The sequence below is a fragment of the Neodiprion lecontei genome, chromosome 7 (assembly GCF_021901455.1).
Source record: "Neodiprion lecontei isolate iyNeoLeco1 chromosome 7, iyNeoLeco1.1, whole genome shotgun sequence".
NCBI classification, from domain to species: domain Eukaryota; kingdom Metazoa; phylum Arthropoda; class Insecta; order Hymenoptera; family Diprionidae; genus Neodiprion; species Neodiprion lecontei.
This window is the reverse complement of record NC_060266.1, coordinates 3,358,107-3,376,231: the sequence shown is the minus strand read 5'-3', so window position 1 is coordinate 3,376,231 and position 18,125 is coordinate 3,358,107. Positions and strand designations below refer to the sequence as shown.

Sequence of the window (18,125 nt, the reverse complement as noted above, 5' to 3'; positions counted from 1 at the left end):
ATTTTAGCATATCTATGATACCGCAGAAATTTTGTAATATTTTTAAAATGAAAACTTGCGCACATGGAAGATAAATCTGATTCAGAAAAATCACAGTCTTCAAAACGCAATCAAGCAAAAGGGTTTCGGGTTTCCTTCAGTTTCTGTAATCGAATTTCCCTGACCTTTCACCAAGCCGTTCACAAATGTTGCATAAATAATTTTTAAGGAATGCTAATTTTTCTTTGCATACCAAAAATTCCAATGTTTTTTCACAAACGAAGGCTAAATTTACAATGTCAACCAACCGAGTGACTGACTGAGTGACTGACAGGTAACCAACATGCATAAATATATCAGCTTATGTACCTGACCTAAAAAAATTTCCTCGCCATGTGTACTTAAGAGAAAAACAAATTTTCTTCCAAGCTTTGTACAACTGCACGGTTACGTGACGTAAAACACGGTGTACAAACTAGAGAAATATAGATCGACTCATCTGGTCTTCCATATATATCCACTTTTAAATCATTGGAATAATAATTATTATGGTTACTTTCACCATTAATAATTTCCAAATATTCGCCAAGTTTTATTTATCTAGAAAAATGTTTCTTTCGTATAAATTTTTTTGCGTTCGTTTAACCGGAACGGAAATGTTTTAATTTACAAAATGAGAAGAAAAAAAAACCTGAAAACATAAACAGCGATTTTATAAAGATTTTTTTTTCTACTAGTCCTGCACTTCATTATTCACGATTTTTCTGTGATTACGTTATAACTGCACGAGTTTTTTAAACATTGTAGAATCGTTGATTTTCAATCAGTCCTGCAAGATTTTGGTAACCAGTAGGAAAAAAAAAAAACTCCAAGAAAACGGTGAACAAAATTGAAATACCAGCTTTATAAAAAAAAAAAAAAGAGATCCATTTTAAAAAAGGCTTCGTTTGCCTATTTACATAATTACGAAAAATAGCAAGATTTGCGATCCGCCAAAAATTGGATGAACAAAAACTCATTATCGAACCTTTTACATTTCCGTATTTTCTCAGCTTTTATTTAGCGTTAGATACGCTTGGTTGAAAAAATTTCTGAACCGATGCAGCAGCTGATCGAGCGGATCGCGAGAGTCAGTCGAGACGCTACGTGGCCTAGCAACGCGACATTTTATTTCTATTTGACGGTATTTTTTTCGACACGACGACGACACGACGACTAATATTTGCGCAGCCGGGAGTGAACCGCGTCACTCGACCTTCCCCGACCACATGTGGATGGCCGTGTGCAACTTCTTCTCCTCCACCTCCACCTCCTCCTCCACCCCCACCTCCACCTCCACCTCCACCTCCACCTCCACCTCCACCTCCACCTCCACCTCCACCTCCACCTCCACCTCCACCTCCACCTCAACCTCCTCATCCTCCTCCTTCTACTCCTCCTCCTCCTTCCTCACCTCATTGCTGCAAACTCTAGCTGCTTCGGTATTCCGACTTTATAGACATTTTAAAATTCGGTAAAACCAACCGGTTCATTTATGCAGCGAAACACAAGAGATGGAGCTTTTTAGAATTTAGAGCTTCAGAGCTTGAGGCTGTAGTAGCAAAGTTTAGGGTAGGGGTAAAAAACCAGAAATTTCGATTCACGGAAGAACCAGAATATCCAATTTTCATACATCTGCGTGCGAAAATTTTTAATTTTAAAGCATTTCTCCATTGAGTGCCGTCTCTTGATTTCTCCTTTTTCACGCGTACATACATACATACATACCAACCTAGACATAATTTTTTTTCCTTCGAACAACCGAGCCAATCGATCATCACTCGAGGCTAGAGGAACGTCTATAAAGTGGGCAAGAGAATATTGGTACACAGATTAGCGATTCGGTAATATTCTATGGTCCTATACCGGCTAGGCACTGTAATACAATATTGTACAATGTTGTTGGATCAGACCAAACATTGTTCGGCACAAGCCTCGATCCATCCATCCATCCATCCATCCATCCACCCATCACTGAACACTACGGGCCGGTTTTCTACGCGTCCGTTTGCATCGCAGGTATTACGTGCCCTGTGTACACTGGTTATACGCTGCACCTAAGCACACGCTCATCAACCGCAATATTTTCTTATCAGGTATCGCCCATAACTTGATACGATCCCGCGAAATTAACTGTGGCCAACTATGGGTAAGTCTATGAATGTTACAGGCCTCGTACTTCAGGCTCTCGCCGAATATGTATGGGTCTACATGCGCACACTCACTGTGTCCGATCATCGAACAACTGGACAAATTTCTTTTTTACCCACCCTTAATTGCCACCCCTCCACCACCCCGTTACAACAACGCCTCTTCGCGTCGTGATTTCATTGAACACCGTATCGCTTCTCCCTTGATCAAACCGTGATAAAAATCTACTTGTCGTCCGGCTGTATTAAGGCAATGGAACAGTCCTACCTTTACCGACCGAGGAAATGAACGGAAAGGCTTCGAATTTCGACGATGAAATTATTTTTATTCCTAGTTTTCGTTTGGTGATTTCAGTATTGCATGAAAACGGTTTCACGATGGCTCATTTTACTCCTCGTTATTTACGGAATTGCGAAAAGTATTTCAGCTGTGCAATTTTTAACCCCTGAAATTCCAAAAATGTGTAAATAGTAAGATTTTTCAAAAGAACCACAGGTTTTTTTTTTCATTTTTGACCATTTCCGGGATATAATTAGGTTTTCTGAATTCCACTACGAAAAAAAAAAAATAAATAGCAACTGACTAGTTTGAATTACTGATTCAATTTTTTTTTTTTTTGACATTTGCAAAGTTATGAAAGCACCGATATTCTTCTTTTTTTTTTTACTATGGAAAGAAATTACCGAGGGTGGCGGATACTGGAAAATTACTTTGATTCTCGGAGGTGAATTTTGAGCGATACAAGGCCGGAGAGTCGAACCACAGAATTGAACACCGAAAGCTAGGGATGTCAGAAAGCTCGTCGATAACGATGATGCAAATTTACGACGCGATTAAGCCTGCTAATTATTGGATTTATCGACGATTGTTATATACTAATGGGATTACGGCAAACCCGCCGCACCTGCGCAATTGTTCCCGTCAAACATACAAAATCCAGCCGAAATCTAAACAGCAGCTTCTTCTCTGATCCTCGAACAGAAATCAAATCATGCACGATTTCCCTTCGAGTCAGAGATGTCTAGTTTTTTTTTTTTTTTTTTTTATTACCTGGAACGGAATGAAGTTTCAAAGTTTAAAAAAAAATTCATACCTTTTCCCATGATTATTGTCAACGCGTTAGTCAATTTTTTTATAGTTTCATACTAGTTCAGGATACCGAAAATATTGTAAAAATAGTAAAAACTTGGCATAAAATATCTACGATAATATCTTCTTCGACTTTATATATAGGTACTGTAAAAAAAAAGGGTCGTATAAATTTCGTTTAGAATATTCATCATGACCGGCAAAAATAATGGAACAAATTCCCTGACTTTCCATTTTTCAAATAACAATTTTTTCCCTGAATGATATCCGAACTATTTAGTGCAAATTCGAGTTAAACAATAAATATTGTTCATAGAATTTTGTTTCGTCACCAGGAATGATTTATCCTTATTCTTTTTCCAAACCGCAAAAAAATGCCCTGACTTATCCCCCGCGACATTAAAAACTACAAACCCTGCACAATGTTTATTTTCCGAATATCTAAATCCCCTGAACAAAAGCATTAACCCGAGAAAAATGTCGGAGTAAAAATAAAAACATTAACAGGCGTAAAATCAGCGGGATGAAAACAATAAATATAATTAAAACGTCAGCAACTTTGCCAACGATATTAAAACGCAACGGAGGGCCCCGATCATTGTCCCCGATCAACTCGACGAGTTTATTAGATAAATCTTATCTGACCGTATCGCGTGGTGAAAATCATGGTGGTGGTGGTGGACAGGGTACGTATATTAGGTAATTGAATGATACCCTTTGAATGGAGCAGGTGGCAAGCGAGTTTTATACGTCGAGGGTACACAACGAGGGGGCGCGTGCCACCCCCCCCCCTTCCTCTTCTTCAAACTACCCCCTCTGCCCCCGGTGGTGGTTAGCCACGGGGAATAGGGACGACAGAAATCCCCCCCCCCATCGCAGACTCAAGGGGTATTCGAGCAAGGAAAAAGGGGGGGGGGGGCACAGCTGGGCGCCGTGTAAACGCCGACGGCACCGCGTCTCGACGCCGACGTCGGACACTCGAAAACCCCAGGAATTAGATGCGAGCCCGACGGGGGGTCGAAAGCTACCATTTTCAAAATAAATTCATCAATTCGAATCGTTTGTGACGTCAAGTCTGCGGCAGCGAGAAGCGAGATTTTATACAACCGAGCCTCCTGATTTATTCGCCTGACAATGAGAGGAAAACAGGTTATGCCTTGAATTTAAGCCTTTTTTTTTTGTTTTTGGTAGGGCGGTTCGATTGTTCGATTAATCGAGTTTTTCGATCAGGCGGTTTTTCAATTGATCGAAATATCGATTTTGATTCATGTACCGATTGACCTGCGGAATTATTATTCTGGGCAATTTTGATTGATCGATTAGTCGGAAGAACGATTAATCGACAAAAAAAAAAAAAATCAACCGAAGCTGCATTCCGATTAATCGATTGATCGAAAAAAGCTCGAGTAAAGGGTGTCGAAAAATCGCGTGAAACCGAATTGGATCTACGCTTGAAAAAATTTAATCCATGGTATGTATAAATTGACAGGGAAGCAACAAATTAATAAACCATGCGTTTTTCCATCGAAAAATAATTGTGGGAGATACGACTGATTTAAATTTTTTACATTCTATACAAAATCCTGAATTTCTTTGCATTCTCAGGTAAACTAAAAAGTTGAACTTCGTGACCGAGAGTGTTTAAACAAAGGGATCGAATTAATTTCAATCGATCTTAGGACGAGTCGATTGGAGAACAAGCGGTTAGACAAACATAGGTATAATTCTGTCGTAGTAAGGGAGGATTGAAATGGTCTAAATCTGAGACGGAGTCGTAGCCGGGTAGCCGAAACGCGTTACATAAACAGGGTATACGATATCAATCGCTGCAAGCTCTCGAGCCGCAACAAGGGGAACAAAAGAGAAGCCGCGTGTCTCGAACGACGCCCGGCGTCGGCTAATGTCCGAGTAACAAAGAGACTCGCGATGTTTTACAAACTGCACGTTTCTCCGCGTGGCGCTACGACGGGGATTTTTTAGAGCTGCGCTCATTTCGCCGCACACGTGTCTTCGCCGCCCTGTCAAAACACCCGCGACGTTGAAAGAAATAAGGGAGGTAGGGGATGAAATCGGTTTCGAGACATACGTCCAGCGCATGGGAAATTCTTTATTAATCGGAAGAGCCCGAGAGGATTCATAGTCGGGAGATATTTGCCCTCGGGGAATTCGCGATGCGGTTTCGGAACCGCTGGACCAAGTGAGAAAGAGAGAGAGGGAGAGAGGGGGGGGAGGGAGGGAGGGAGGGAGGGACAGGGTCCTCTTAAACTCGCGTGAACGATTTTCGAACTTACTCAAAGAGGGAGATAAAATCGTGTGTGATACTTGAGACAGAAAATGCAACCCTCGATTTTCTGGTCACTTCTGGTGCGATTAACTCTCGCTTGTTGGGTGTAATTGATTTTTAAACAGGCCCCATCGACGCGCCGAACCGACCGGACTCGAGTGTTGTGGGAAATTTGACTCGACGCGGTTGCTTGTTTTCCATCCCGAGAAAAAACCACGCTTAGATAGTTTTTTAATCGTATTCGTTGGGGTGAACAATTTTTTTTTTTTTTTTTTTTCTTCTTGTTTTTTCCAAACGCGCTACAGAATTTCGATAGATTAATATATGATATAGAATATCTCGACCAAATATGAGCTATTAATATTGATATTTAAAGGCGCCTGTTTTGTATTGCCAATTTCCATTTAGACATGACAAATTGTAAAAAAAAACTTGGAAAAATTTGAATTTTTTTCCCCCTAAACGGTTTAACTTGTTAACTATTTAAATGCAGATTCTTACAGGAAATTTCACGCTCTGTAAAAAAAATACTACGATAGATATTCTAGTTCAGATGTTATACCTAAATTTTGATGCACGTTTGAAAAAGAAAATTATTTTTCTTGTTCAGAACACCGTAATAGGTATTTATCCAGTTTCATAGGCACCTAGATAAATTATGATAAAATCGAGAAAAGTGGCAATCAGTGTGATTTTTACGATGAAAAATTGTACCAATATACCGTAATATCAAAAACTGTGTAGAAATTGATTGAAAAACGCATAACGAATATCAGTAGGCACTTACTTGGCGATATGATTTATAATAACATGAAAACATTTGTCTCGTAGGTGTGGTAATATGAATTGGGAAATCGTTTACATACATCACGTAGCTAGGGATCGAGATCGGTATCGAAAAAGTACAACGATTCATTTTTCACGGTCATTACGGTGATATTCATTCGGGGTTAATCGGGGTTAGCACCCCGTGTTCAAAGATCATTTTGATACGATTTGTATAGATAATAAATGCTTCTGCGTGTTTACGGTGGTATTACGACTACTTTCACCTCTGCAATATGGGTGGACGAAATGTCCCGGCACCATATGTCGAACCTAGCCACGCAAATATCGCAGTATTATTACACAGACACACGGATACGTATTCAGAAATCCGTTACGCTTCATCGATTCGCCATTTTGTACGTACAAAGGGATTTCGTTTAATTTTCCGTCGTTGTTTTCGGTTCCACTTTTGAAATTTGATTATTTAATCCCTCGAGCTTTATTGCTGCTGTAAGACTGACGTGTATTGAGTATAATGAAAAATTCACAACCTGAGAATAATTTTTGCTTTTACTCAAGTATTAATAAACTATCAACTACGTCTGTGATTCTAATTTTTGTGTCCAGTTTTACACCCGCGAATTTTTTGCCCATCAAGTACCACCTGTATCTCTTTATTCGCGTGCAATATCGAAAAGTCTAAATGCCGAATTGCAGAGTTAAGCACGCGATGCGGGTGTAAATCTCAGGCTGGATTTCGGCGCCTGTTAATGGCCGTAACCCCTTGGCCTTCGGCTCGGCCGCAGGCTGCACGGATGACCATATGCCGTTGCTCGGCAGGGTTGTATCATAATCTGGCATGACTTACGAGCCAGCGAAGGAACCGCGCAATATCGTGTACCTGTTACCCGGTCGCGATATTAGACTCGCACGAAGGTTGCGTGCTCGTATCAATCCCGCCGTTTGTACCCATAGACAGGTCACAGCCTAGCCCTGCACCAGCTGACCATATGCCTAACAAAGTGCGCCAATTAAAGCTCAGAGCGCTTTCATACATCGTTTAATTATTCAACGATTTTCAGTCTCGCGCTCCGTTTGCACGCGTAAACTACCAGCGGGTCTCGTTAAGCGGACACTTACGTCACTTGCGACTTGTTTCAGAGCGTGTATACAAGGCTCTCTGGACAAGCTAGGCGGTGCTTCTCGTATCGATGGGTCTTTCAATGCTCACGTTGTAGCTGAAGTCGAGACGAAGTCAATGACCTTTCGTTCTTCCGAATCGGATGAGCCGTTCCAGAGATATCGCGATTTGAAATTTCGACGGGGCACGAGCCGCACGAACAGCCGGCCGCTGACCGCTGTCCGCGTGGCTCCTGTCACGTCAAAACTTCAAATTACGATATCTCGAGAACCATTCAACAGAATTCGTTGAACGAGGAATCGTTGGATTCATCCGAAAGTCAGCAATAGCTTGGACGAGAAAACTCGTCATTCGGCGTGATGATTCTTGGGAAAACGAAACGAAATCGACTTTGTTTTCTGTATAACTGGACACCGAAAGAGATGCTGACGGTTGAATTAAGCGATCGGAAAATAATGTAGTCATTCTTCAGTTGCAGCGTGGGTTGATTCATCCTGATGCTTCATTAGTCACTCAGTCAAATAAGGTTAAATTAGACTCGCCTGAGTTCCTTTCCACGTTATCAAAAAGTAAATAAACCCAAAGAATTGGCTAAGACAGTCTATTCCTGGAATATTTGTCGATAATTACCTTTGCATTGTCATCGAACGGAATAAAACGGTAGACGATACGAAAATCGAAGAAAAATTAGATAAATGTGTGTATCCAGTTGACCCGTGCGCGTTGATACGTTTAGTCACCTGATAGAACGTGGCTTTCGCGTTTTCGAACTCAGAACTGCGCTTGGGACGAGTCTGAAGGTCGGAGTTCAGAGTTCGTAGTTCACGACTCAGTCGTAGGTAGAGACGGCGCAAAGTATGTTTATCGCCAAAGCCAATATGCATGCGCTTTTACAATCAGTGTAACATTCTATCTCTATCGCCGTATTTTCGTCCCGACTGCGGTAAAAGTTTATCTCGCGTTATTTGTAAAGCTCACGCATTAGCTGCTTCACGGCGTACTTTGCACGTTCGATTTTCCACTTAAAGTTTCTCAGTTCCAGTATTTTCCACTCAATTGTTACACTGTATTACTGTACTCTAACCGTAACGCCTCGAGACGCTGATTCAGATGAACTTTGAACTCTTACTACCGGCATCTACGTAGTTAGTTATCAATCCGTGCAGCTCCATGACTTGACATATCGTACGTGAATCCCAACTGGTCTGAATTGAAAATCAAAACTAAGAGAGTACAAAGTTGATCTGGTACCTAGTTTTGGTAATTTTTTAACACATTTGACCATTCTGAGCCTTTCTTCACCTGTGGTTATAATTTTCAACTCTTCGTCGACTGTTTTGAGGTATTTGTAGAGATTTCTCGTTCATCTTAGAAATCGTTCTTAAATTTACCATCGATAGCTTTAGATCACTTTCAGACATAATCATTCCTTTATAAGATGAAAAATAATATTAGGTACGATTGATACCCTATTTACGACGGTTAGTTTCAGAGAACTTTTGATATTTTTGTTCCTTTTTTCTTTTTAGAGACAGATATTTTCAGCAGAGGCGTGTTTCCACCACGTCCATGGATTCGCATACACGGGTATAAGTCTCTTACGTACCTATACTTACCTACCTAAGTAAGCGAAGGACGTGAAAGCGATCGATAATCGACCGGGTGTATGGCTAGATGGGTGGATGCAGGGTGGATATATAAGAACCGATATAAGGGCGAATAAGGTCGGTGAGGGGCAGCCGATGGGTAGTATGGATTGAGCAAACAGCCCGCTTATAGCGCAGAAGGGACCCTGAATTCCCTCGAGCTCCGAGCTCCGAGCTAGCAAACTACGATCGCCGATGCGAGCTACGCGCCATCGCGGATTCAGGCGTGGAAACCAACGGTGCTGATCATCTTTTTGTTCCTGCTTTAAATTCCGACTCTGACTTTTTATCGTTAGCCATTTTTTGTAATCGTCTATCGGAGTTATTAGAAAAAGAAAACCCGACACTGAACGGATCTTGAAAATGAAAAAATTTTCGACCAGAACCGTAATCGCAAATTGGGAGCTTCGTACAGCGAGACGGAAAAAAAAAATTTCAACAATTTTTGACCGATTGACAAATTATGACGAATTTAAGCTGATTCCAATTGTCAGGTTCAAGGTTTCTATCAATTTTGAACTTTGTCTGAAGGCTTTAGTGCTTTTAAAAGCCAGGTTATAAACGGTTGAAAATGTAGTTTGAAACATACTTTAAGTTATTTTGACTTCGATTTACTATTAAGAGAATAAAAGAGACACGTCCATTAAGGTTCAGAATCCAGAAATTTTCAAGATATTAAGTCGAATAGTAGTCAATTTAACAGCATAAATTACAAGGCTAGAAAATTCATCGAGATTTTGCGACAACTATGTAACATAGTTGGAGTAACTATACCGATAATATCAATTAAATATCGTAAAACTATCGATCAATTACTACGCAATCGACTACACGAATAGTCAAAAAAACTATCTTTACAATATTTATAATTTCTACTGTATTTCGACGAATGGATTTTCGAAATAATTACCCTCAATACCGACAATTCTGATCCCAGATAGTTCGACCTTTGACGAAGTTAATTCGCCCGGTGCCTTGAAATTTTTTTTTTTTTTTTACGACCTCCGGCTTTCGGGAGTAAAAAAAAGGGTTAATGAATTCTATGCCTTCCCGAGACAAACTCAAGTCTGTGCCTTACGCACCGCGTTACGATGCGGGTACATTGCCTTCACTTTGCGGCACGCCGGGGTTTGATGCGCATTGCGATCCGGCTCAATACCCGACCTCATCGGACACGGACGTTGGTCGTTCCTTGGTCGTTGCTATCTCCGCGTTGTTGAGGGGTCGTAAAAAATTCATTATCCACGTCCGGAATTGATCCCGGTCCCGTGTAATTAGCTATACTACATGTATATATATATATATATATATATATATGAAGAGAGAGGGAGAGAGAGAGAGTCAAGGTGCCGTCGACCCCCCACGTATTTTCACCTTCCCCCTTCTCCTCCGTCCTGGTCTCATCCCTCTCGAGTTTGATCTCTCTTGATCTCTCGCCTCCGTTGACCCGCCCTCGCTCTTCTCAACTTGCCGAAATGCTCGCTCCGAGTCCAACTGATCGTTATTTGGTGATTATACCGTTGCCTCACTCTTCATTTCGAAATGATTCTTTTTATTCAATTTAATTTTCTGCTTTATAAACTCACCAAACATAATTTAACGTAACCTAGACAGTCAACCCGAAATTTGTTCAATAATTAATCACCGATGCAGAGGTTGAAGGAAGCTTTTGCAATTCGATTTCACCTTACAGGAATAACGTTCTTCCTCCTCGGAATGATGAAATTAATTTTCTTTTTTTTTACGATTTTTAAACAACTCAATTTCACATTTTTTTTTCACACTTATACAAGTTTCAAAATTTCATCAATTCGAATTCACGAATTCCTCTTGAATTCTTTAGTCCATTATAGTAGCTGAACAAAACTGAAGAGCATGAAACAAGAATCAGTTAAACATATCAAACTTCAATATTTCTATGAACCTCGTTTTAGTTTTTCATGGTGGAAAAATCACCAATTAAACTTGCATAGACGTGAAGATATCACAATTTTCAAAGCAATTGATGTTTCGATTTTTATGATAAAATTTTAAGTTTATCGTTGCTTTCTGCAAATTTATTTATGTAAAAATGATATTTCGAACTCTCAAGGAGCGAAATATGATGAAATATATTTTAAACAATAATAAAAATGTTTCTATCTAAAACAGACAGTATTTATGCTGCACGATTTAAGCCGCAGTTGTAATTTGGCGTTCGTTATCGATTTAAGGTGTGCGAATTTATGCATATATATATATATACACGCAGTAACTTGGCTCAAGAAAGTTTCTCGTTTCTGCAGCAGTAGCAGCAGGAGAAGTCAGCAGGGGTAAGTTTTAATATTTTATGCCGTAGCGAGATCTCGCCCGTACGTCCCGTTCGTCGCGTTCACCCTCCTTAACCAAACATCCGCCCTCCAGCCTTCCGTGCATGTGGGATACTCGGATACTCCGCACCTCCACCTCCACTTCCACCTTCTAGGCTTCAACGTGTAAGGGGGTGTCGCGCGAATCGAGGCCACCCGGTTTAACACGTAATGAATCGCTGGCGATAAGGCGCGGGGTTGCATGCAAACAAAGAAGCGTTTCGAAAGACGGGACAAACAAAAAGAAAAAAAAAAAACATTAAAAAAGAAAAACACGGGAGAGACGTACGACGGATTAAAAATTCAGGATACGAAAGATTTCAAATCAAACGGATTTTCGAGTTGATCCTGATTCGATTGAGAAAGAGGGATTTTTTTAGCCAGTATAAAGACACTGTTCGGAACTATTCGAAACTATTTTAATTTTCAATCCAATCACTCAACCTGTTGAAGATAATTCGATTCTGCAATTCAACTATTTCAAACAATCCGAAATTACAATTCAAGTATTTCAAATTATCGGAACTTGCAATTCAACTATTTCAAACTATCCAAACTTACAATTAAACTATTTCAGACTATCCGAGCTTACAATTAAAGTATTTCAAATTATCGGAACTTACAATTCAACTATTTCAAACTATCTGAGTTTACAGTTCAACTATTTGAATTTATCAATACAATAGAAAGTATCATTGCAACTATACGACGAATTGGAATCTAGTCAAATTTGCAACTCAATTATTTCAAACAACTAATACTTCTAATTTACCCACTCGATCCGATTACAATATTCAATTCAATTATTTAAACCAGTACAAACTGTCAGAGTTTACAATTACAACTGTTTATTACTATTAAAATTTTCAGTACAACTATTTAAATGTGTAGTTTAACATTGAATAACTGTTTTCAGAATGTGAAACAATTCTGTTGGAAAAACATGTACGAAAGAAAAGGAATTAAATAGTAGGAAAAAGCGAAGAAAAAAAGGTCTTGAAAAGTATAATATAGCAGGGCGTGTTACAATCCAAACCGTTAGGTTGCGACAACGGAATGTAGTGGAAGGCTGGAGGCGTAGGAATAAGGTGTGCGTACCTTGGGTACGAGATTGAATAATAAAAATTAAAAAAGTGAACTTCCTGGACTTGTAAGAAAAAAAATGAGCGGCCCCTCTTTGAAGACTCGAGGAGTGTTTGGTTATCCGAATGGTTTACTGACAGCCCGAGAGACGCGTAGATAAGAAAAATGGATAACTATTCTCGGATATGTACAGTATGTAACATTGAGTATACTTACTATAATATGTTTTACCAAGAAACAGGCACGAGAGTTACGCGTATAAACAAATGATACATACTTCGGTATAAATAATCACAGTCACGAATCAAAATAACAACGACGACGATGATAATTGATGAAAATAAAAAAATTATAATGCGAGAACTCTCTCTCTCTCTCTCTCTCTCTCTCTCCCTATCTCTATTTTTCTTCTTCTCTTCTTTCCTCTCGAACGCCGCGAGGATATTGAATTAGCAAAATTGCGATATTGGCCGCGAGGGGTTGAACTTCTAAATCGTTATTCGAGGTGGTGTTTTAATTAGCCAATTGATTAATTAACTGATTGCTCACCTAATTGCCATCGATATCCGGAACAAACGGAGGAATAATTTCCTCATCGAAACGAAACAAACTGAAGAGTAATGAGATCAAAAAAAAAAAAAAAAAAATTAAATGAGACGAAAATCAGCAGCAAACGAGTCGCTCTTATTTCATTAGGGAAACTTGACTTAGCTAAAGGTATACGCGAGGGTGTCTACACACACACACACACACACACACACACACACACACACACACACACACATACATATATATATATATATATATATATATATATATATATATATATATATATATATATATATATATGTATATGTATATATATGCATTGCATATACACGGGAAGAATCGTTCTGCGACTTCGTAATTAATTGTATCAACCCGCGTACAGCGCCAAAGTACGAAACTGAACGAAACGGAAGCTCAACGATGTGGAAATGATTCGACTAACGAGGAAGATTCTTAAATTAACGCCGCCCAACACTATTTCATTGTTCTTATCGCCATTCGAGCCCTCTTCTTATACTTCTTCTTCTTATTCACGCGATTTCGTATATACCTACCGAGAAACCATTAAAAATCATACATATATATAATTTTCATTTAATCCGCAATTATTTGCCGATCATTTGGCGAACCCCTCGAATTATTCCACTTCGAAATAATTATGCACCCACGCGTTTTTATTATTATATAGTCTGCGTATAAAAGTATTATACATGACGAGAAACGCAATCGCCTTTTTATTTTTTAGAATTTTTCGAATCGGCGTATTTGAAGTATGATTTAAAAACTTGAATAAAAAAAAACCCCACTTTCTAATATCTGAAAAAATTCGGGAAAATATTATAAAATATAAAAAAAAAATCTAAGCTTGTTAGAAGATGGAGATTTCATAACTTTAAAGAATAAATAAGACAACCAAAAAAAAAAAATGCAATCCAGTATTAATCATTTTTTTTTAATCATTTTTCTAGTTCAATCTTTCGAAATTATGAAATCTCAATTTTCTATAGGTGTCAAAAATTTTGCTACATTTTATAAGATTTTTCTGAATTTTTTCGGATTTTAGAAAGTCGGTTTTTTCCAGTTTTCGCAGATCGAGAAATTGCCATTCCGATTTTCGTCCTGAACTTTCATCAGAAAAAATTATAAAGCCAATCTGAGACATCATAACATTCATAATTATATAAATTACAGTACCCGATATTTTGTACACGTAAAAAAAATTTCGATCAAATAGTTTTTATTTACTCTGTGACTTTCACTTAAATTTTTTTTCTCATATTCAATTAATTGACTATGTATACAGAAGCATCGAAGAAGGAGAAAAAAAATTCTCCGTAACTATTTACCCCATTTAGACGAATCGATCGACTGGCCATATTTGTTCAAAACAAAGTTTACTTGAATAAAAACACTTCACCGAAATCACAGCACTTGGAATTCGACTTGATAAAAGTAACATCATCTACGAGCAACTTTAAAGTATCAATTTGGTCGCCAACTATTTTTTCTGTTTGCTCAATTACATATTTTGGACATTACATTAATTTTTTTTTCTTCTTTCTCAAGATTCAAATTTATTCCTTTATATCTCAGGTTTTCTTTTACAGCTAAAAGAAAAACACAAAATCGTTGTATAGAAGAGAGTTGAGGTACGCTAAGAAAAATGTCATTTGTTATAGTAACTAGAAAAATTAGTAAAACAGGTATCGTCAAAAAATACTGTTCGAATATTGTTGGAATTACGAAAAACGAGGTACGCGTAAACATTTTGCGCTATCGTCGATTCTTTTTTGGTTATTGCAACGCAAAATCAGTTTCTGAGGTTTACTCTACTTTTTTAATTAAACAAGGCTTTAACGTCAATTTATTCTTGCACGAGCGTTAAATTTTCGCAACGGTTGCAAGAAAATATAGCAACAGCGATCGTAATGAGAAAGAATAGCAACGGATACTAGACTTTCCGGTAACAGCTGGAAAACTAATTTTCATTTTCTACCTGGAACTATATTTTTCGATTTTGGTAAAAAATGAAAATAGTTAAGGACTGAGCGCTAACCGGAAATAAAAATTTTTCTCAGTGTACCGAAACATATGTGAACGTTATATATTATTACCTAGGTATAATATCCAACTAACCCGCAAGGTTTAAGAGGACTAATAACGGGGGGGCGGAGATACGGTTCGTATCTTTGTGAACCACCGACTCTCAAGTGAGTGAGATGAGTGATATTTCACCAACGTTACTATACGTCTATTTGGATAGCAGGTTACTTAATTCGTTCTAATAGATCTAACCAGATATTTCGGGCTACCTGTTCCCCACTTAGACTAATTTAACAACTTACACCTTCCACTTTTACCTCTGCTCTTTTCTTTTTCTCCATGTTTGTGCATTAGAGTGTGACGGTGTTCTGTATTCAAACTAGCGAATTTAGTAATAAAATGTTAACAACAAATCTTTCTCAGCTCTGAGCTATTATTATTACAGAATTGTAAGATCACTGATACTTGTAAAAATATTGCAATTTTTTACCTTGAATCGATGAAATAGGAATTTGAATGTTTGTGTTTCTTTCATTTCGTAATTACGAATTTTTTATTTATTTATTTATTTATTTATATTTTGAAGTTTCGTTTCCTCCTTCGATCAACAATTTTCCCGAAAAACTCACCGATATCGCAATGATTGATGTTTATATTACGAATAACGTAAGATATCAGACATCGAATATATTATTCCTATAAATTTTGCAGATAAATCGTGGAGCAAAGCGTGTTGCGATATATATACCTGTAGAGAGGCTGACTGTACAGGACGTGACGTAACATAGCACATGACTGAATTAAATGCGAAAGAGTCTTGGCGATAATAAATGTGCACACCTATATATGCAGATAATTAAAGATACGGGTGAAGTATATTACATATAATACGTGCGGTAAAAATCTGTAAATATCTGAGCCACTGACAGAAATATAATGAGTGTATAGGCACAGGTACATATGTACGCAGGTTACACGGTACAGTAATTTATAATATATACGTATGTATATATAAATAAAACTTGGGAAATCTTATCTTAGCAAAAGTAAGATACGCAGTGTTAAATACATTATCAATTCCCACGTAGGAAAATTCTCAACGATTCTCAATGCCGGAATTTGCAACCATATATATATATATAGTGTATAAAATTGTTAAAAAAAAAAAGTTTGAGGTGAAAGAAAAGATTGCGTTAGATAATTTTTAAGTAATGTAAAATTAAGCAGAAAATTCAACGAAACACAGGGTTAAAATTTTTCAACAAAATTATACCAACTTCGAGATTATTTTCATTGACTATGAACTGTCGAAATTATTCTATAATGGTATGAATAATTTTTTATCGAACCACGCACGTTTCATCATTTATACCTGACGTTCCGATGGAATATTAAATTTTTTTTTTTTTTTTTCATCTATCCTTTCTTTTTCGTTTCAGTTTTCTTGCTCTCTTCACTTGCCGAATATAAACCACGCATTATGTTCGACCAATTTTATGTAGCCGTCAAAATTTTGCGAGGTACGTATGAGAATACATTAATTTTTCGTTTGTGATTGTTGCTAATTGAAGAAAAATATATTTACAGGACAGGTATTGTAATTTACAGCTCCTGACTGAATATTGTAACAAGTACATCGTCGCGTGTGTATGGATGTGCAATCGACACAACGACGTTGTAGGCACGGGTCGAAATACGGTGAACATACAGAGAGTAACACTTGTGCAAACCGTACGAAAGGTATGCGAGGTAGGTGAAGCGTGAAAAATTGCCTTATTTAAAAAATATCATATATTAATGGCAAACTTTTGTAGACTCGAATTTCGTTTCATTTACAATTTCAGTATCAGTTTCGTTTCGCTTCGTTTTATTGCACGACTAAGGAACCAACAACCTTGTTTTAATTTCTTTAACATTTTCTAGGCACATTTCGTTTCATCTCAATTTAAAATTCTTCGTTCAAACTGTTCGGAAATATTTGTAACACGAGTGTGAACAAATTTACAGTAAATTTTTTTCTCGTAGGTACTTTTGCGTCAAAATAATGATGATAATAAAAAAAAAAAAAAAAAGATACCCAATATTTTAACGAAACTTAAACCGCGATAATAACTGCTGTAATTATGAAAAAGAAATGTTGAATGGAGTGAGTGGAAAAATAATGGTTTTATAAATTTTAAGCGAAAAAAGAATATTCCAACTTTTCTCGTTCTCAAAATGTCAAATAATCCGGCCGAGTGATTTAAAAAAAAAAAATTCATTTGTGAAGTTCCCACGCAAGGTCTGTAAAAAAATCTATGAATTGTATCAATTGTAGATAAAAAAAAAAAAAAAAGGAGTGAAAAATAACAAACATTAGAGAATCAATATTTATAATAATAATAATAATAATAATAATAATAATAATAATAATAACAACAAGCAGAAGAGGGAGCAAAAATAATGTATTCATTTTCTTGTCGTCATATTAATTCTCGCAACGCAACTACACAGATGATCAGCTTTTAGCTGCTCGTGACTCGTTAGTTAGCGTATAAGGCTTGATGAGATTGTGAGGTGAGGAGAGCGAGCGATGAATTCACACCGCGTCGCTATCGTAGAAGCTCGGTTCTCTTCCAGCTATATACCGAAATATCCTACCCCATAAATACGTTGGCTTGATAAGGCGCGCGAGCTAGCGGCTCTCTACTGATAAGATAGATGTACTCATGCGACTCGACGAATACGCGTAATGTGTAAGGTATAAGGTGTAGGTTACAACACCAGCGCCGAGAATTTAGACGTGGTAATTTTTTTTTTTTTTTCACACAAATTTTCCGACAATTTTCCTTCATTTGCGCGATTAAAAATGTCGACAGGGTTGAAATGTTTTTCAATTTTTTTAATACAACAATTGTGATGTATTAGAAATTAATATCACGATTAGTTGTTCCTTTCCTTCTGGCGTTTCAGTTTTTTTTTTTTTTTCTTGTCTGCACTCACCGCTGGTACAATTATCGCAATTT

At 37.6% G+C, this 18,125-nt stretch overlaps 1 long non-coding RNA gene across 2 annotated transcripts in view; it reads right to left on the bottom strand.

Annotated features, from left to right (window-relative positions):
- LOC124295334 overlaps positions 1–18,125 on the bottom strand; it is a 55,670-nt gene that overhangs the window by 11,628 nt on the left and 25,917 nt on the right. The window contains exon 1 of one of the 2 annotated variants that reach the window (XR_006905252.1): positions 1,007–1,217. The exons of the other annotated variant lie outside the window; for it this stretch is intronic. This is a non-coding gene — a long non-coding RNA (uncharacterized LOC124295334). Of the gene's footprint in view, positions 1–1,006; positions 1,218–18,125 lie in introns of those variants that run through there. 2 annotated transcript variants of the gene reach the window in all.